The sequence below is a fragment of the Pogona vitticeps genome, chromosome 2, assembly GCF_051106095.1.
Source record: "Pogona vitticeps strain Pit_001003342236 chromosome 2, PviZW2.1, whole genome shotgun sequence".
NCBI lineage: Eukaryota > Metazoa > Chordata > Lepidosauria > Squamata > Agamidae > Pogona > Pogona vitticeps.
Window position 1 is genome coordinate 29,949,541 of NC_135784.1, and position 16,247 is coordinate 29,965,787.

General features: G+C 42.2%; 2 long non-coding RNA genes across 2 annotated transcripts in view; one reads left to right on the forward strand and one right to left on the reverse strand.

Annotated features, from left to right (window-relative positions):
- LOC140704308 (uncharacterized) overlaps positions 1 to 16,247 on the reverse strand; it is a 44,096-nt gene that overhangs the window by 24,184 nt on the left and 3,665 nt on the right. Inside the window, exon 4 of the long non-coding RNA XR_012083411.2 lies at positions 8,482 to 8,668. This is a non-coding gene — a long non-coding RNA (uncharacterized LOC140704308). The remainder of the gene's footprint in view (positions 1 to 8,481; positions 8,669 to 16,247) is intronic.
- LOC140704307 (uncharacterized) lies at positions 7,284 to 12,982 on the forward strand. The gene is made up of 2 exons (XR_012083410.2): positions 7,284 to 8,180; positions 9,929 to 12,982. It is a non-coding gene; the product is annotated as an uncharacterized LOC140704307 (long non-coding RNA).

The following is a 16,247-nucleotide window of genomic DNA, read 5'->3' on the forward strand; positions in this document are numbered from 1 at the left end:
GAATTTCGCTGTTTGAAATAACCATGGAAGGCTTAAAAACGATCCTGGAATAACAGAGAAAGGACACACAAACTTCACATGGTTTAACAACTTTTTTGGGGAAGTACAATTTGTGGTGTGGCTTCTCAACACCTTCATCAAAATAAATATCCAGGCTTCTTTAGAGGAAAAAATGAGAGTGACACTTTTATTAAAACCCACATACAGTAATGTTGTTTGTGGCTGTATCCTCATGCTGTTTCCTTAAAAATTGTGTTTTTGCCTAAGATGTTGTTTTGGCTGTTTTTTTATATTTTTATATTTTTCTGATTTTGTTGTTTTACCTTCTCAACTGTCAACATCTGAGATCTGGTAAAGGAAGTCGTTAACCTACCAAAATACTTTTGTTTTCTAAGGGAATCTGCTTTGCATTTGCTTCCCCTACAGACTCCTAAAGAAAAGCTGAACTGTTTATGTCTTCGCTTGTTCCCAGGTACCTCTACCAAATTGCAATGAGAGCAAACAGCTTAAATAGTGTTTTATTTTTTTATTTTTATTTATTTTATTTATATCCCGCCTATCTAGTCGGTTAAGACCACTCTAGGCTCAGTAGTCAACTCAGTAGCCAACTGAGTTGGAACTTTGCTTAACCTCTAAACTGGTACTTCTGCAGAATGTTTGTAGAGAAATCTGGGAGAGCACCAATTTGATATAACCCTGTCATAGTATTCTAATAGCATTGTTCTTCATGGTAACAATTCAAGTCGACACTCTACAAGCCAATATTACATTCCTTTACATGTGCAATATTTTCAATCTTCACAACCTTACAAACACATCACAGTCCTTGCAAAGATACTATTCCTAATACAAGATGAGGTCTGTTCTGTTGCCAGGTTCAGGAGGTACAAAATGGATAACAATGGCATCCCTCAATCTCAAGAGACTATGGTAACATGCTCTGAATAGAGGTCTTGAACAGTGTCTAGTGTGGGTGAGAAGGCCAGTTTGAGAGTGACAACCCCTTCCACACTGAAGACTAATACAATCTGTCCCCTGTCTAGCTCCCTGATTTTGCTGCTTTCGGGACTGCCTCTTTGCCTCGGCCTGCTGGACAAGAGTCTCTTCAAATTGGGAGAGGCCGTGATGCACCACCTGCCTCCAGGCTGAACACTCAAATGTCAGGGTTTCCCATCTGTTGAGGTCCATTCCTAAGGCCTTCAGATCCCGCTTGTAGATATCCTTGTATCACAGCTGTGGTCTCCCTCTGGGACGATTTCCCTGCACCAATTCTCCATACAGGAGATCTTTGGGAATCCGACCGTCAGCCATTCTCATGACATGCCCAAGCCAATGTAGATGTCGTTGTTTCAGTAATGTGTACGTGCTAACAATTCCAGCTCATTCTAGGACTACTCTATTTGGAACTTTGTCCTACCAGGTGATACCAAAATTGCATCAGAGACAATGCATATGGAAGGTGTTCAGCTTCCTCTCCTGCCATGCACAAAGGGTCCAGGACTCACTGCAGTACAGGAGTGTACTCAGGACACAGGCTCTATAGACCTGGATCTTGGTATATACAGTCAGCTTCTTATTAAGCCATATTCTCTTTGTGAGTCTAGAGAGCATGGTAGCTGCTTTGCCAATGTTTTTATCCAGCTCAAATACTATTTCTAGTTACCTCCCTATTCTTAATATCTTATTTAGAAATCTGTTCCTCATTGAACATTTTAGGACCACTTTGTACTAACATTCTAAATGTTTCATTTTTGAAATGCAGTGAGCTTGTATTTCTAGATGAATTTATGTTTTTTAGCTACTGCATGCATTTGTTTTGATAAGCCATTGCTCTTGCAGAATATACTGTATCTACTTTCTCAATATACATTTGTGTGTTGTATTTTATATTACTGCCAAACAGCTAGTGTTTCAAAAAATGGAGAGGGAACTCCATAAACGAGAAAAAAATGTAAAATGTAGTAGCTCTGAATAGTAGCTTAAGCATCCATTTGGGGGCACTAAAACTGGAGTTGGTGATGTGTACCCATCTCCTAAAGAAATTTCTTTTCTTTCTCCAGAGTTTCATGCTACGCTACAAAGGACCCACTGACCACTGGCTTGGTCTCCGAAAGCATTATCCAGATAAGCCCTGGAGATGGGTCAACGGTACCATTTTTGATGAACGGTAAGACTCTGTCCTGTTATGTCTCAAGAGACACATGAAAGTTAAAACTGGGGGCAAAAATAAACAGAAATGCTGAAAAAGGTGAAACCTGAATGTGGGTTCTGTTGTTTTTGGAATGTTGCAAACTTATTTTCCTTGTACAATCCATTAATATTTATTTATTTATTTATTTGATTTATACCCTGCCTATCTGGACCAGTGGACCACTCCCATAGGGGTATGTGGTGTGTGTTAGTGTCTGTGTGTCAGTGAACTGGATGTTTTTATTATTTCGATATGGAAGAAAGCAGTTACTTTATAATTTATGGGCATTTGTTGTTGTTGTTGTTTTTGTAAAGGAAGCATTTATTGTCCTTAAAGTGTTGGGTGTGAACTAACCTAGAGCAGATAGGACCTGGATCACGAAGAGGGAACAACTCTGTTTCCCAGGAGAAAGATGAAAAAGAATATTGGAAGGAACTGCAATGTTCCTCTGCAGTCAGATTGTTGACCTTTAGTTGACTCTATTACACGTCATTTTGGCCATCATTTCTCTGGACTACTCCATTTTGTTACCCTCAGGTTCCAAATTCGTGGAGGTGGAAGCTGTGCATATTTGGACTCCGATGGTATCGCAGGCTCCAGCTGCAAAAGAAATGAAAGATGCATCTGCAGCAGAACAGCCGAGAGAGAGAAGGGACTGCTTTGAATCCCTGATTCTTCCACTGTATACTCACAAAGGTACTCAAAAAGCCTTTCTTCTCTCAGCAGCCGTCCCCAAGTAGTAGGAAATCGAAATCAGAGGAGGAAAAGCAAGAAATTGATGAAAAGAAAGACCCTTAATGGAAGATGATGACTGTTTTTAAAGGCTTTAGGCTGCCTTTGGGTTCTCCTGCTCTTCACATGAAACAAGAGGAGTTCCATTAAGACAATAAAAGAGAGAGAGAGAAACCTGTGGGAAAATTGTATGCCTTTAAAATGTATATATCTATGGCAGTAGCAAATGTATATTATAAATGTATATAAATGTATATATCTGTATGCTAGTAGCAGACATCATGCCCTAGCTGCAAGACACGTACATAACTGCTAACTTCCAGTAACGGATAAATCATTGACCTGCTGTCTATTGTCTCTGGATAATGTAGTTAAAGTGTTCGTGTATTCAGGAACTTGTCTGTGTATTTGGATGGTATCTGTGTCTGTTTACTATTAACTGTCTGCTTACCAGCCTGTCTGTTTACCAACCACTGTGTTTACTGATGCCTTTGTATTCAAGGAAATTAGCTGTCTCTAACGCTGGTTATTCTGTTGTGTATTCAAGAAATTAGTTACCTCTGTATTGATTAACTTGTTCAAAGGTAGGGGATACAATAAACTGAGGGGAGGCTGGATCGAGGAGAGAACTCCCACTGAACAGGTGCCTCACGGCAGGCTGTTCTGTATTCATCCGGATCCCATCCTGGAAACCACACTCGAGTGCCCTGTGTCTTTTCCTTTCTCCTTGCTGGTTGAGGAGAAAGATCCCTGCCCTGAGGCTTCATCTGCAAGACCCCTACTTCCTCTCATCTTGCAGATCCCGACAAAATGGTGCCTTCTCTGAGGAAATTCACCTCTCTGAGGTCCACTCTCGAAGACCACCTACTCATCACGCCCGGTATGGAAGGGCTACAGCGCGCGCACGCATCCTCTGGATCCCGATGAGTAGGAACTGAGGTCAACTTTTGACAATTCGCACTCATCTCGCCTGGCACAGGCCCCAAGACGCGTCAATCATCCGCAAGGATCCCTCGGGTGAGTGGAATTTGTCAAGTAAGACACCTACACTTCTAAGAAATATGGGGACTTCGTTATCAAGTCTTCAGGAACAATTTCTAGTGTGTACTTGCCTCCAAGACACACGTAACATATTTTTCGATCCAGAATTCGAGGCTAATCTAATCAAACAACTCCCTCAAATTCTGCCTCCCCTCCCTTCAGCCTCTTTGGCTTCCCTGCTGCACCCTTCGTCTCATTCTGACCAGCCTGATGAATTCAAAGCACTGCCACCTCAAGCAACTGAGATTGATAACCATCCTTCAATGGATACAACAGGTGCTTGTGCAGAAACTGGTGTCATTTCTGCCCCTCCTGTCATTGAGGGAGCAGCAGAAGCACAGAGAGATGCGCCAGCTGTTTCTGCTAGTTGTGAATTGTCCCCAGCTCAAGGCATCCACAAACTGCAAAGCAGTAACCAGGACAATGGAATGGACTCTTTATCTGCCCCATGGCTTAACGACTGCAAGGCCTTGATCAAAGATTCCTTTCCACCAGCAGAAGGACTCACTTGCCTTCCAGAATGGCAAGATTTAGCATTTAAGCAAACAAAAATTAATGCTGGTGCATCCCCTGATGGTCCTCTAATGTTTATGGGAGGAGCTGCATTTGCTACTGCTGTTCAGCAAGGCTTCATGACAACAGCTTTAACTCAAGCAGCAGGAGTATCTATAAATGCATTCCAATCAGCAAATCAAACTGCATGCCTGACTCCCTTCCTTGCTGGCCTGGAAGCAGCAGCTACCTCAGTGACTCCGCCGGTTCAGCCAAAGTTGCATTATGTCCCAGCGAATTGGGACCCAGGCCCAGATTTCTTTGATATCATAGACTGGGGGTACAAAAGCAGCTTTACAAGCATTTGATGGATCATATAAGGAAGGGGAGAAGGAAGAGAATCTAAGGGGGGTAACTGCTACACCCAACATGAAGCTTGTTTTGAACTGCTTTTTCCATGCGCTAATCCTGTTTGAATGAAAAGTCCTACTCAGCCGGACATGGCAATTATATAGATCACCAAAGAATGCCTCCCACCTGGACAGTAGACAGCATATTGGGGTGGGAGGAGGCGAACCAGAAAGTTTTCCCCCATCACCTTCCAATCTGGAGAAAGCATTGTTTACACTCAAGCCACTTGTAAGGATCCAAATGATGTCCTGCACACTCTAGGTTCCATGTTCTTAGAACTACAAATCCTATCACACCTTGCATTGCTGTGAGCATATGGGACTTCATACAAGCCTGCATTCCTGTCTCTGCCTTCCAGGAGTAACAGTGTCACATCCCTGAGAAAATGTTTGTTGCAAATGCTGTAAATTGTCGAAAATGTTTGTTTTTCTTTCTGCAGGATAAAAGTGCATGACATGTGTGTCCTCTGTTAGCCAGATCTTAAAGGATAATGGATATTGAATTTTAGAGAAGCAATTCTTAGTTTTATGCTCAGAATTAAATGCAGTTTTAGCCTTTGAGTTTTTCCTAATATGAATCTAATTTTGTTGTAGGCACTGCATGTTTATTCTTTTACATGTCACAGTTTTCCTTGAAAATTATTTTCTAATGTAATATGAAAATTTTATCTGTTTATCCCTGAGACAGAGAAACATATTATTCCCTACAAATAGGCCCCACAGTAGGCAATTTTGTACACTGTGATGCTGATACATCTGACATGCTTGCCTCTAGAAACATATTTTCAGTCCAAGGGAAATTTAAGGGCACTAGCAGGCAACTTTTTTAATTCAGTCAGTTGTACAGTTTAAGAACTTTGTCCCAGAGCAAGGCAAATGCATACCAGCATCATTCTTTACTACTCATCCCTCAAAATAAGTTGCTGTTCTTTTGCCAAGCTCTATATGTATCTCTCCAGTCAAGTGTCATACAAGAAATTCATGGTGTGTGTGTCTTCAGTGGGGAAGTTGTCTGTGTCACATATTTCTATGCAAAAAATCTGTATACCTTAAAATGTTTTGCTTTTGCCTCTTAGCAATATGCTGTGCTTATATATCTGAATAATATGTTTTCAATGTTTTCTTTTCCTGAAAATTGTTCAGTAATCTTGTTATGCAAACATTATTGTAATTGTACTTTTAATTATCCAATATTGTGTTTTCTTTAATCTACACTGTAATGTTGATGTCATCAGAATATGCCATCTAATTCTCTTGCCAGATTCCAGGTTTCATTCCATCTGAACAATGTTTTAAAGTTGTAAAGAATGAGTTTTGGCTCTCAGTGCAACAAGGAAGCAGGATTGGCTATTTGAATGCTTTCCTTATTCCCAGTGGCCTGGAACATGCTATTCAGCCCTCTGCTGAAGATGAGCCTGACTTCATATCATACCTGGATTCGGAATTTTCAGGAGTTTACAACAGCAATTGTCTTTAACAAAATAAATAAAAAACGGTTGGGATGTGGGAAAATTGTATGCCTTTAAAATGTATATATCTATGGCAGTAGCAAATGTATATTATAAATGTATATAAATGTATATATCTGTATGCTAGTAGCAGACATCATGCCCTAGCTGCAAGACACGTACATAACTGCTAACTTCCAGTAACGGATAAATCATTGACCTGCTGTCTATTGTCTCTGGATAATGTAGTTAAAGTGTTCGTGTATTCAGGAACTTGTCTGTGTATTTGGATGGTATCTGTGTCTGTTTACTATTAACTGTCTGCTTACCAGCCTGTCTGTTTACCAACCACTGTGTTTACTGATGCCTTTGTATTCAAGGAAATTAGCTGTCTCTAACGCTGGTTATTCTGTTGTGTATTCAAGAAATTAGTTACCTCTGTATTGATTAACTTGTTCAAAGGTAGGGGATACAATAAACTGAGGGGAGGCTGGATCGAGGAGAGAACTCCCACTGAACAGGTGCCTCACGGCAGGCTGTTCTGTATTCATCCGGATCCCATCCTGGAAACCACACTCGAGTGCCCTGTGTCTTTTCCTTTCTCCTTGCTGGTTGAGGAGAAAGATCCCTGCCCTGAGGCTTCATCTGCAAGACCCCTACTTCCTCTCATCTTGCAGATCCCGACAGAAACCGTCTGCGGAAGTGAATGTTGTTAGGTCCCCTCCTCCCATTTTCAAAGTGCCACTGTTAATTTTTGTCAGTGGTGGTCACTGGAGACTTATGGTGTTCTATAATTTTTTTGTTTACTTGCATATATCCAGGTTCAGTGGATACTGTTATTTTAATGGTGGGATGGAGAGATGGTAAGAAAAATCATATGGAAGAAAACCATAATTGGGGGTTGAGGTTTTATTTCTGGTGCATGAGCTGATTCCATGCATGTTACTGATTTTCTTTTCTTCTCTACAGATATGTTAAGACCTTTGCATCTGTGATATTCAGCCAGCTTGGATATATTTTATGTTCTCTCTTTGCCTAAGAGATCTCAAGATATTGAAATGCCTTTGCCAAAGTTAAGAACATAAGAAGAGCCCCGCTGGATCAGGCCAAGGGCCCATCTAGTCCAACTTCCTGTATCTCACAGTGACCCCACCAGATGCCTCTGGGAGCACACAAGTAGATACCTGTCTCCCGATACTTCTCCCCTGCATGTGACATTTGGAGGTCCCTTCCTGTATATCCCCATCATGGCTTGTAATTTGCAATGGAGTTTTCCTCCAGAAATCTGTCCAATCCCTTTTTAAAGGCATCTAGGACAGATGCCATCACCACATCCTGTGACAAGGGGTTCCACAGACTAACAACACGCTGGGTCAAGAAATATTTTCTTTTGGTCTGTTCTCACTCTCCCAACACTCAATTGGAGTGGATGTCCCCTGGTTCTCATATTGCGGGAAACAGGACAGAACTTCCCTCTATCCACTTTATCCACCCCCTGAATAATTTTAGGCTCTCAATTCATGTCCCCCGCACCCCCAGCCCAGTCCTCATTTTAGTCACTCTCTTCTGCACCTTTTCCAGTTCCACTATGGGTTTGTTGTTGTTGTTTTTAGGTACAGCAACCAGAACTATGCAATACTCCAGGTGCAGCCTTACCAGCATTTTGTACAATGGCATTATAATGTTGGCTGTTCGATTTCCAATCCTCTTTTTAATGATACCTAGCATGGAATTGGCCTTCTTCACTGCTGCCGCACACTGGGTTGACACTTTCATCGAGCTGTCCACCAGCACACCAAGATCACTTTCTTGATCTGTCGCGGATCGCGGACAGCTCAGAACCCATCATCTGATAACTGTCTCCAGGTAATTTAGGAACAAGTTGAAAAGCACCAGTCCCAGGACAGATCGCTGGGCCACACCGCTCTTCACCTCTTTCCATTGTGAAAATTATCCATTGACACCTACTCACTGTTTCCTGGTTCTCTCCATAAGAGAACCTGCCCTCTTATGCCCTGACTGTGGAGTTTTCTCTGCAGCCTTTGGTGAGGGACCATGTCAAATGCCTTCTGAAAATCTAGATAGACAATATCCACTGGTTCACCTGTATCCACATGCCTGTTGACCTTTTCAAAGAATTCTAAAAAGTTTGTGAGGCAAGACTTACCATTAAGTCAAGCACAATGGAGCCATGTTGATTTTCCCTCAGCAAAGCTTGTTCTTCTATGTGTTTTAAGATTTTATCTTGGATGAGGCTTTCCGCCATCTCCACTGGAACAGATGGCCTGTAGTTTCCGGGTCCCACCTTCTTCCTTTTTTAAACATTGGTGTGACATGTGATAAATTAAATAAATCTATAGATAAGATCCAAAATTATGGTTTTAGGACATATAGGAGCAAAAGACCAAGACCAAAAGAACTTCTAAAGCTTGGAAACAAGGAGTGATTTTTTCTGCAATTTGAAGTTTTTAAAGTGAAAGACTGGCTCAAGAGATTTTGCTACATCTGTCAATCTGTTTATCGCAGTACATATATTCTCTCCACCTGAGTTGTATAGGGCCCTGCTGCCCACACAGTGTTTAAGATGGATCCCATTTTGGAAATCATAAAATAGAATCATAGAATTGTCAGAGGGTTGGAAGGGAGCTTGGAGGTCTTCTAATCCAACCCTCTGCCCAAGACGGAAGACCTCATACCATCCCGAATCTCATACCATCCTGGACATCGGGAGGCAAGCTGTTCCACTACTTAATGGTTCTCACTTCAGGAAATTCCTCCTTATTTCCAGGTTGGATCTCCCTCTGACGAGTTTCCACCCATTGGTTCTTGTCCTCCCCTCAAGCACAATGGAGAATAAATTGATACTCTCTTCCCTGTGGCAACCCTTCAGATATTGGAAGACTGCTATCATATCTCCCCACAGTCTTCATTAAGCTAAACATACCTAGTTCTTTTAGTTATTCTTCATAGGATTTAGTTTCTAGGCCCCTTATCATCTTTGTTGCTCTTCTCTGCACCCCTTCCGGGGCCTCAGCATCTTTTTTGTATTGTGGTGACCAGAACTGGACACAGCACTCCAAGTGTGGCCTCACCAATGCAGTATAGAGTGGTACTATCACTTCCCGTGATCTTGATGCTATCCCCCTCTTGATGCAGCCTAGGGCTGTGTTGGCTTTCTTGGTAGCTGCAGCACACTGCTGACTCATCCTTAGGCAGTGGTCCACCAGGACACCTAAATCCCTCCCACAGGTAATACTTTTGAGCCAGGTACCACCTATCCTGTACCTCTGCATCTGGTTTCTCCTGCCTAAGTGCAGGATCTTACGAGTAGTCCAGATAGGCGGGGTATAAATCAAATAAATAAATAAATAAATAAATAAAATTACTTTTCCCGCCACTGAACTGCATCTTTTTGGATAGGGCCCAATGTTCAATCTAGACACACTTTCTTCGTGGTAACAATTGATGAATACCCAAATATTCCTCTTGACTAGATCTCAGGTGTATAGTGGTTAAGAAAAGTTACTTTTTAAACAAAATTCTTCTGCTACCCTCTAATGTATATTTTCCAAGTTCTGGTTACTCTTCAGTTGTATCCCCTTCTGCTAATGTAGGAGGAACTCCTTCTATCATTTCATCAGTTATTCCATGAATGCCAGCCACAGAGACTGGTGAAACGTTAGGAAGAAAAACCTTCAGAACACAGCCAAGCAGCCCGGAAAACCTACAACAACCATTCAATGAACCCTTTGAAAATTTCCTAGAACATCTGGATGCAAGGGCTGAATTCCAGTTTGGGAAGGGTTTCATCCCAGCAGTGTGTTGGCTAAAGCACAGAAGACAGGTCAAGATATACAGTATTTCCTCAGATGTACCGCAATTAATATCACTTTAATTCATTTATTAAAGTGATATTAATTGCGGTAAACATTTGTTTATTTGTTTATTTATTTAATTTTATTTCAACTTCTAACTTAATGATTCAATACACTAATGATGCACTATACTTCTCTTGATACAACCTAAAATAGCATTTGCTTTTTTTTTGCAGCAATATTGCACTGTTGGCTCTCATTCAGTTTATGACTGACAACAGTTCCAAAATTCTTCTCACTTGAAGGATGACTGGGCCAAATATTTCCCATCTTGTAACTGTGCATTCAGTACGCACCCACCCCCACGTACAGGTTTATAATTTTGCACTTTTCCTTGTTAAATTTCATTCTGTTGTTTTCATCCTATTATTCAAGCCTGTCAAGCTATTTTCGAATTTTGTTTCAGTCTTCCAGGGTATCAGCTATTCCACCCAATTTTGTGCCATCCACAAATTTAATAAGCATTCCTTTTGTCCCCTCATCCAAATTATCCTTCCCGACTCCCAACTGAGCTCTGTGTAATAGTGTCTGCATATGTGCTGTGTGCATAATATACACTTTGGAGGTATTCCAGGAAAATCAAGGTGTCTGTGTCATTGTCTTATGTATGTTTCCTATTTTACAGGTGTAAGAGGCTTTTACCAGCCTCTCCAACTCAGGTTTTGATTCTGAAATCTCAAGGTAGGGCAACCTTATCTAAGGTAGGTATCTAAGGTAGGGCAACCTTAGATACAATCATATTTTCCAGTGAATGTTTCTTCAGTAAAATGGTTTTTATATCTACGCCCCCCTCCTCATATTTGAATTTAGATAAACAACATAAGTACACCTGTATAAATGTGAAACAAAATGAATATGACACAGGACTTCTTTGGAAATCCTCCTTATGTTCTTCAAAACATTTTGGTTTACAATCCTACTCTTATTTGTTGAGATTTTGATGTGAATATGTATTAAATATAAATGTTGTAATAGTGAAAGTAAAATGGCTGATTTTACCTGAGTCATGTACTGATTGCATTCAGGTGTGGGTACCAAGATTTGAAACTTAATGTTGTACAGCTGTTATACATGATGTAATCTTATGTAAGTAGAAAATGAAGTAATATATTTTCTGATTGGTCCCAAGAATCTATATAAGTCATGCGTAAAGAGAACATTTCGTCTGCTGTAAGTCAGGTCACTTTTTTCAATGTTATGTATTGTACCATGTCATGTTATGCTGCCTGATGAATGTCTATTCTCTCTGTGTATATGTTAATAGACTAAGTTGGTACAGTGGTGCCTCGCAAACGATTGCCTCGCGGGGTGAAAAACCCACAAGACGATTGTTTTTTGCGATCCCTATGGTGCTTCGCAAGACGTTTTTTTCTATGACCATGCTTCGCAAGATTTTTTTCCGAGACCGATGCTTTGCAAGATGAATAAATTTTATTCGTCTTGAGAGGTTCCGTATGGGAACCTCGCAAGACGATTTTTTTCACAAGACGACGATTTTCGCAGAATGAATTTTAATTGTCTTGTGAGGCACCACTGTATTTTACTTTCTCTGTGTTATAGTGTCTTTGGAAACTGATATCTCCTAACTCTGCTTATGTTCTGAGAATGCACGTTTAACCAAAATTCTCAACATTATTTGAGAATAATCTCCATTTAACCTGGGGAGACCTATTGCTAATCTAACAAGTTGAAAATATGGTGCTTTTACACCTTTAAAATTATAGCTTGAAGGTTTCAGTTTCCCCAGATTGTGGTTGAAAGACCTATATTTTTTTCAGCCATATGATCAAAATGGTGTAACTTAGCGGGTTTGCTGATATCTGTGAAATAGGAACTGTTTATAAACCTTTGCAGAGGCATTTCCTAAATCATTTATATCAGGAGAAATTAGCTTTTATAAGAAAAAGAATGTCCATGTTTTCTCATCACAGAGTACTGTATATGTTCTCTAAATATTCTATATTTGTAATACAACAGACCAAAGTATATGTATGCCTGCTGGCATGCATGCCAATTTTCACAGTCGTAGCTGTGTTACTTTCCTGTGGCCTAAACAACAGTCTTGGAGCATCTCCAAGATTAGCAGGTAGTTGTTGTTGTTGGCATTTCCCCACAGTAAATGAATTGCACAATCAGGGTATGAAAACTGGATGTGCAAAAGCAGCACAGAAAATAGCCGCTACTCCTTGACTGCAACAAGATTCTGGCCCTTGTTGCTTTTGCTGCAAGAGATTAAGCGGCAGTCTAGACTATATTGTTAAATTGGATATACTTAATGCACTGAGGAACAAGAGAAAATCAGGGTCCTGCATCACATGGGGGGGGGGCTCACATTATGCTGCAAGTAACTTTTATTACCCCTGAACCAATGTTATTGTTCATTTGTAAAGGGAACAGTGATAGCCCTCTTTGGACATCTGGTTTCAAAGTTTTCATTTTCATGAAGTGAGTATAAACCCAAGTTCTCTTCAGATGGACATTGATCACCTGCTGGCCATAGACCGTGTTTGAAGCATAAGCAGGCATCAAAGGTGTGGGAAAAACCCACTTCTTCACAGCTTTATTTTGTTTTTTCTTTACTAATTTATTTAAACATTAATAGCCCATTTGAGTCTTACTCTTAACAGTCTCAATATGTACATTGAAATGGAGTACTGCCTGCCTTAATGACCAGATGCACGTGTGTGAGACAGACGTCTATAGATACGCTTTTTTATGTAATAAATTTTGGGAGGGCAGGAATGATGTGAGAAAAAAATTGTACTGAAAAATAAAAAGGACAATTTGATTGTGCTATGTGTGTGAAGTCGATAAAAGAAATATGTGCCTTGCTGCCTTCAGCCCTGGTCTGTGCCCGAATGAAGAGAAACAGATCAGTGCCTGACCCTCCCTATGCCCTTTTGGAGGCCCTCTTGTTTGTGACTGTGATGCTTTTAGTGTCATGCCCACAGGCCATTATTTTAAAAGAGATAATCCCAACAAAATTGGTGTCACGGGTAAAAAGAGATACATCCTAAGACTCTCTGTGAACTTCAGGCCATACTTTATCCTCTGCCTCATTTCTCTTATTATATTTTCCAGGAATATTGTTATTGCTGTATACTCTAAGTGCATTTTAATGAATATAGCTTTCTTCCCATTGGCACACATGGCTCTTTGAGTCCTAAAATCTCTTCCCTTTAGTTCACATCAAGTGTTTATGATGGGAGGAGGAAGCGGAAGGAGGACGCGTTACAGGATACTCTTCACCCAGTCAGGCTTTGGTTGATTCTCCCTGTCCATCCACTCCAGATGCCTGTGGGGAGATCTGAAAGGGGCAGGAACAAGTATCCAGCTGTGAAGGAGGATGCCTCTTCTGACCCGAGGGGTCAGTATCACTCATTATATTCGCGAAGGCTTTCGCGGCCAGGATCTAATGGTTGTTCTGGGTTTTTCAGGCTCTTTGGCCATGTTCTGAAGGTTCTTCCTGACGTTTCGCCAGTCTCTGTGGCCATGGGCATCTTCAGAGGACCGCAAGAGTACAGGTTGCTGTCCTCCGAAGATGCCGGCCACAGAGACTGGCGAAACGTTAGGAAGAACAACCTTCAGAACACAGCCAAAGAGCCCGAAAAACCCAGAACAACCATTAGTATCACTCATTCATCATATGGAATGAGATCAAGCACCTGTAGTCAACCAAACAACTCACATTTATTAAGAACTATTTACACAATATCTCCGACACAGTTCTTGTCACTGTCTTCATCACAGGGGAATTAGCTTTTCACTGTTCAGTCTACCCCCTGTCTACAAGCTCAGCACATTACTGGGAGTAACAGTTCTTACTTTCATGGAGGCATTTTTACATTTTTCTCACCTCTGTTGTATCACCAGTAAGTGGCAGGCTTTGATACTTGCTACACCCCAACAGGGACACACTCGGTCTATGCATTCTGTGCATCGTTCATGTTGAAATGGTGCTTGTTTTTGTGCTCCGATGATCTCGGAAACATTCACTTTCGCTATCTCTTTTGCTTTTGTTATAATGTATGACCTCTTTTAAAATCTTAAAAGATGACGCTGTTTAGGTGCTACACTCAATATGCCAGCAAGTTTGAAAAACTCAGCAGTGGCCAGAGGATTGGAAAAGATCAGTCTATATCCCAATCCCAAAGAAGGGCAGTGCCAAAGAATGCTCCAACTACGGTACAATTGCACCCGTTTCACACGCTAGCAAGGTTATGCTCAAAATCCTACAAGGTAGGTTTCAGCAGTATGTGGACCGAGAACTCCCAGAAGTACAAGCTGGATTCCGAAGGGGCAGAGGAACTCGAGACCAAATTGCTAACATGTTTTTATTTATTTATTTATTTATTGTATTTATACCCCGCCTAACTAGTCATTTCGACCACTCTAGGCGGCTTACAACATAAAGGATAACAAGTTCAAGAAAAATTTATAACAAGATGGGAAAAATACAAAATAAATCAAATAAAGAGAAAAAGAATAAAAAAGGAAAGAGGACAGGAATTAACTGGAAGGGAAGGCCTGCCTATACATCCACGTTTTTAGTTCTTAAAAGTACCCAGCGAGGGTGCAGTGCGAATCTCTGGAGGTAGGTTATTCCAGAGGCGAGGAGCCACCGCCGAGAAGGCCCAGTTTCTAGTTCTTTCCTTCCGGGCCTCCCTCGGCATCAGGCTCCTCAGCCTCACCTCCTGGCTCGCGCGAGTGACACGGATAGAACTAGTTGGGAGTAAGTGTTCCGCCAAGTATCGAGGTCCTAAACCGTTTAGGGCTTTATATGTAAGCATTAACACTTTGAAGTCAATGCGGAAACGGATGGGCAGCCAGTGCAGCATGGCCAGAGTAGGAGAGATATGTTGGTATTTTCTCACTCCAGTAAGGAGTCTGGCTGCCGCACTCTGCACCACTTGAAGTTTCCGCATCAGCTTCAAAGGAAGCCCCACGTAGAGCGCGTTACAGTAGTCTAATCTAGAAATTACAAGCGCATGTACTAAGGTAGTAAGTGCCCCCGTGTCTAGGTAAGTTCGCAGCCGGGCAATCCGCCAAAGGTGGAAAAAGGCGGTACGGACTACCGACGCCACCTGCGTTTCCATGGTGAGCATCGGGTCCAGGTGTACCCCTAGGCTGCGGAGCCCACTCTTCGCGGCCAGGGCCACCCCTCCAAACATGAGGGAGTTTCCCAAGCCACCATCCACAGGGCCACCCACCCTGAGAACTTCCGTCTTGTCCGAGTTCAGCCTCAGCCTGTTCTCCTGCATCCATTGCTGTACGGCCCCCAGGCAGCGCTGGAGGGACAGGACAGCATCACCTGCAGTTGGTGAAAAGGAAATATAGAGCTGGGTGTCATCAGCATATTGATGACACGATGCTCCACACCACCTGATGACCCCACCCAGCGGCCTCATATAGATGTTAAACAGCATTGGGGAGATGATCGACCCCTGTGGAACCCCACAATTGAGATTCCACGGGGCCGAAATACTCTCCCCAAGCTGCACTCTCTGGGGGCGGTCCTCCAGGAAGGAATGGAGCCAGGCCAATGCCAAGCCACCTATTCCCAACCTGGAGAGCCTCCCCAGGAGGATACCGTGGTCAATGGTATCGAAGGCCGCTGAGATATCGAGGAGGACCAGCAGAGACACTTTGCCCCTGTCGGCCTCCCTCAGTAGGTCATCATACAGGGCGACCAATGCTGTCTCTGCCCCATGGCACGGCCTGAAGCCCGACTGAAAAGGATCCAGGGCATCTGTTTCATCCAGATGTGCCTGAAGCTGGTCAGCCACCACCCTCTCGACCACTTTGCTCATGAAAGAAATATTGGTGATGGGCCTATAATTGCCAATTTCATCCGCCGCCAAATTAGGTTTCTTTCTTATGGGCCTAATGAGTGTCTCCTTGAGGGCAGAGGGAAACCTGCCCTCAAGGAAAGATCCATTTATTATTGCAGTGGCCCATTTTGTTGTTATCGGCCTGGCTGCTTTGATTAGCCAGGCCGGGCAAGGGTCCAAGGAGGAGGTGGTGGCTTGACAGCGGTCAAGCACCCTGGCCACAGAAT